The sequence below is a fragment of the Schistocerca americana genome, chromosome 2 (genome assembly GCF_021461395.2).
Source record: "Schistocerca americana isolate TAMUIC-IGC-003095 chromosome 2, iqSchAmer2.1, whole genome shotgun sequence".
NCBI lineage: Eukaryota > Metazoa > Arthropoda > Insecta > Orthoptera > Acrididae > Schistocerca > Schistocerca americana.
This window is the reverse complement of record NC_060120.1, coordinates 320,184,747-320,189,772: the sequence shown is the minus strand read 5'-3', so window position 1 is coordinate 320,189,772 and position 5,026 is coordinate 320,184,747. Positions and strand designations below refer to the sequence as shown.

The 5,026-nt window shown below is 43.9% G+C and overlaps 1 non-coding gene across 1 annotated transcript; it reads left to right on the top strand.

Moving 5' to 3' along the window:
• The first annotated feature begins 1,078 nt into the window (after nucleotides 1-1,078).
• Trnat-ugu lies at nucleotides 1,079-1,153 on the top strand. Its single transcript has one exon. It is a non-coding gene; the product is annotated as a tRNA-Thr (tRNA).
• Nucleotides 1,154-5,026: the final 3,873 nt, after the last annotated feature.

Here is a 5,026-nt window from a genome sequence, read left to right as displayed (position 1 = left end):
AAGTCAACTACCCTGGCCAGCAACATCTCCGGATCTGTCCCCCATTGAGCATGTTTGGGACTGGATGAAGCGTCGTCTCACGCGGTCTGCACGTCCAGCACGAACGCTGGTCCAACTGAGGCGCCAGGTGGAAATGGCATGGCAAGCCGTTCCACAGGACTACATCCAGCATCTCTACAATCGTCTCCATGGGAGAATAGCAGCCTGCATTGCTGCGAAAGGTGGATATACACTGTACTAGTGCCGACATTGTGCATGCTCTGTTGCCTGTATCTATGTGCCTGTGGTTCTGTCAGTGTGATCTTGTTATGTATCTGACCCCAGGAATGTGTCAATAAAGTTTCCCCTTCCTGGGACAATGAATTCACCGTGTTCTTATTTCAGTTTCCAGGAGTGTATATATATATATATATATGATAATTCAATAGACACCCTAGCTGCAAGCAGGCGTTGATACACTTCACTGGGGACATGTTGAAAATGTGTGTCCCGACCGGGACTCGAACCCGGCATCTCCTGCTTACATGGCAGACGCTCTATCCATCTGAGCCACCGCGGGCACAGAGGATAGTGCGTCTGCAGGGACTTATCCCTTACACGCTCCCCGTCAGATCCACATTCCCAACATGTCCACAACACTACATTCGTAGTGCGCCTAATAGATGTTTGCCCATCATACTCATTACTCGTGACAGATTAATCTACCAAGTCCCGTACGAGTTCGGGCATAGCGTGTGCGTTCGCACAAGAAGGTCAAAGGCCGGGAACCCATATATTTTTTAACTATATATGACGGTAGTATCTGTTCCCGAAAGAACAGTTACCGTGAATGACCATGCAGCTTTGCTAGAAATGTAATGATAATTCAATAGACACCCTAGCTGCAAGCAGCGGTTGATACACTTCATTGGGGACATGTTGAAAATGTGTGCCCCGACCGGGACTCGAACCCGGGATGAGTATGATGGGCAAACATCTATTAGGCGCACTACGAATGTAGTATTGTGGACATGTTGGGAATGTGGATCTCACGGGGGGCGTGCAAGGGATAAGTCCCTGCAGACGAACTATCCTCTGTGCCCGCGGTGGCTCAGATGGATAGAGCGTCTGCCATGTAAGCAGGAGATCCCGGGTTCGAGTCCCGGTCGGGGCACACATTTTCAACATGTCCCCAATGAAGTGTATCAACGCCTGCTTGCAGCTAGGGTGTCTACTGAATTATCATTTCATTTCTAGCAAAGCTGCATGGTCATCCACGGTAACTGTTCTTTCGGGAACAGATACTACCGTCATATATAGTTAATATATATATATATATGAGAGAATTTAAATAAAAAGAAATAAATCAGTTTATATCTGGAAATTTATTTTAGTGGTTCATGGTGTGGGTTCCTGTAGTCATGTCCTAGTTCATGAACCACGGGCAACGTATGAGTGGCCAAGTAAGTGGTCCCGACAGTAGGGATACCAGTTACTTTGGAATAAGGCTGGGCATCTCGGACATATTCTGAGTCGTGGTCACCTTTGTGCTCATACGGCAAAGACTACCAAATCCACCGGTTAGTCCCTCAACCATTAGGGGTAAAACCCAATGGGACTCGGGGCAAGTAAGGCTAGCAACCTGCTTCCCTGGTACTTTAAATATGATGCTGGCAACAATCAGAGCAAAATGCCTCGGACCTTTGGAGGTGACGGAGTCCCACCTCTAACTGACAAACCAGGGACTCCTAAGATACGACTTGGCAAACAAATGGTAATGAGATGGGGAGCTATTAATATCAATGGGGGCTACTCTGGGAAGAAGGTAGAGCTGGCAGTGGCTGCAAGTAAGATGGGGCTGGACGTTTTAGCTGTTAGTGACATTCGGGTAAGGGGTGAGAAAGAAGAGGAAGTGGGAGAATACAAGGTCTACCTGTCAGGAGTCAAAGCAGGAATAGCACAATGGGGTGTAGGGCTTTACATCAGAAAAGAAATGGAACCCAGCGTAGTTGCAATAAGGTATGTAAACGAACGACTGATGTGGATAGATTTGACAGTGTCTAGCAAGAAAATTAGGATTGTGTCAGTATATTCGCATTGTGAAGGGACAGATCAAGATAAGATGGATAGTTTTTATGAGGCACTCAGTGATGTAGTTGTTAGAGTAAAGGACGAGGACAGTGTTCTGCTCATGGGTGGTTTTAACGCCAGGATTGGAAATCGAACAGAAGGGTATGAAAAGGTAAATTTGGAAAGGATGTGGAGGCCAACAGGAACGGGAAACAACTCTTGGATTTCTGTGCCAGTATGGGCTTAGTAATCACAAACTCCTTTTTTAAACATAAGAACATTCACCGGTATACTTGGGAAGGCAGGGGAACCAGACCTGTCATTGACTATACAATAACAGATCAGGAATTCAGGAAGGCTGTGAGGGACACACTTGTATTCAGGGGATTCTTTGATGACGCTGATCATTATTGAATCTGCAGTGAAATTGGGATTGTGAGGCCGAAAGTGCAGGAGGTCAGGTCCATATGTAGGAGGATAAGAGTGGAGAAACTTCAGGATAAGGAAATCAGGCACAAGTACATAACAGCGATCTCAGAAAGGTACCAGTCAGTTGAATGTAGTCAATTACAGTCATTGGAAAAGGAATGGACAAGGTACAGGGACACAGTACTAGAAGTGGCTAAAGAATGTCATGGAACAGTAGTGTGTAAAAGTAGGATGAAGCAAACAGCTTGGTGGAATGATACAGTCAAGGCAGCCTGTAAAAGGAAAAAGAAGGCGTATCAAAAATGGCTACATACCAGAACCCAGGTAGACAGAGAAAGTTATGTTGAAGAAAGAAACAAAGCCAAACAGATAATTGCAGCATCCAAGAAGAAATCGTGGGAAGACTTTGGAAACAGGTTGGAGACTATGGGTCAAGCTGCTGGAAAACCATTCTGGAATGTAATTAGCAGTCTTCGAAAGGGAGGTAAGAAGGAAATGACAAGCATTTTGGACAGGTCAGGAAAACTGCTGGTGAATCCTGTGGATGCCTTGGGCAGATGGAGGGAATATTTTGAAGAGTTGCTCAATGTAGGTGAAAATGCGATCAGTAATGTTTCAGATTTCGAGGTAGAATGGGATAGGAATGATGATGGAAATAGGATCAAATTTGAGGAAGTGGAAAAAATGGTCAATAGATTGCACTGCAATAAAGCGGCTGGGGTAGATGAAATTAAGTCGGAACTCATCAAATACAGTGGAATGTCAGGTCTTAAATGGTTACACAGGATAATTGAAATGGCCTGGGAGTTGGGACAGGTTCCATCAGACTGGACAAAAGCAGTAATCACACCAATCTTTAAACATGGAAACAGAAAAGATTGTAACAACTACAGAGGTATCTCTTTAATCAGCGTTGTGGGTAAAATCTTCTCAGGTATTGTTGAAAGGAAAGTGCGAGTATTAGTTGAGGACCAATTGGATGAAAATCAGTGTGGGTTTAGGCCTCGTAGAGGTTGTCAGGACCAGATCTTTAGCTTACGCCAAATAATGGAGAAGTGTTATGAGTGGAACGGAATTGTATCTATGCTTTATAGATCTAGAAAAGGGATATGACAGGGTTCCTAGGAGGAAGTTATTGTCTGTTCTACAAGATTATGGAATAGGAGGCAAACTTTTGCAAGCAATTAAAGGTCTTTACATGGATAGTCAGGCAGCAGTTAGAGTTGACGGTAAATTGAGTTCATGGTTCAGAGTAGTTTCAGGGGTAAGACAAGCCTGCAACCTGTCTCCACTGTTGTTCATATTATTTATGGCTCATATGTTGAAAACAATAGACTGGCTGGGTGAGATTAAGATATGTGAACACAAAATAAGCAGTCTTGGATATGCGGATGACTTAGTTGCGATGGCAGATTCGATTGAAAGTTTGCAAAGTAATATTTCAGAGCTAGATCAGAAATGTAAGGACTATGGTATGAAGATTAGCATCTCCAAAACGAAAGTAATGTCAGTGGGAAAGAAATATAAACGGATTGAGTGCCAAATAGGAGGAACAAAGTTAGAATAGGTGGACGGTTTCAAGTACTTAGGATGCATATTCTCACAGGATGGCAACATAGTGAAAGAACTGGAAGCGAGGTGTAGCAAAGCTAATGCAGTGAGCGCTCAGCTACGATCTACTCTGTTCTGCAAGAAGGAAGTCAGTACCAAGACTAAGTTGTCTGTGCACCGTTCAATCTTTCGACCAACTTTGTTGTATGGGAGCGAAAGCTGGGTGGATTCAGGTTACCTTATCAACAAGGTTGAGGTTACGGATATGAAAGTAGCTAGGATGATTGCAGGTACTAGTAGATGGGAACAATGGCAGGAGGGTGTCCACAATGAGGAGATCAAAGAAAAACTGGGAATGAACTGTATAGATGTAGCAGTCAGGGCGAACAGGCTTAGATGGTGGGGTCGTGTTACACGCATGGGAGAAGCAAGGTTACCCAAGAGACTCATGGATTCAGCAGTAGAGGATAGGAGGAGTCGGGGCAGACCGAGGAGAAGGTACCGGGATTCGGTTAAGAATGATTTTGAAGTAATAGGTTTAACATCAGAAGAGGCACCAATGTTAGCACTGAATAGGGGATCATGGAGGAACTGTATAAGGGGGGCTATGCTCCAGACTGAGTGCTGAAAGGCATAATCAGTCTTAAATGATGATGATGATGATGATGATGATGATTGATCATTGAAATTTCAGCATATTAAACGTGAGTCATAGCTAAGCTGGTGCCTTATTTAGGATTGTGTAAATGTGAGTTTGTAATCTTACGGAACACATCAAATAGGGTGCCAAGATTGGGAGACTACATACAACACTGCATTCCCAGATAGTCAGAAACGCCACAGTAAATTTAGAAGAGGAATTTATGCCGTAAATGACAACAGATTTAAGAAATTAACATGAAAGGAATCCAACAGAGACCTTTCAACTTTCACTGACATATTACCTTGGATAGCTGCATTAAACTAGTCTTCGGACAGAAGATCCCAAGAACAAGGA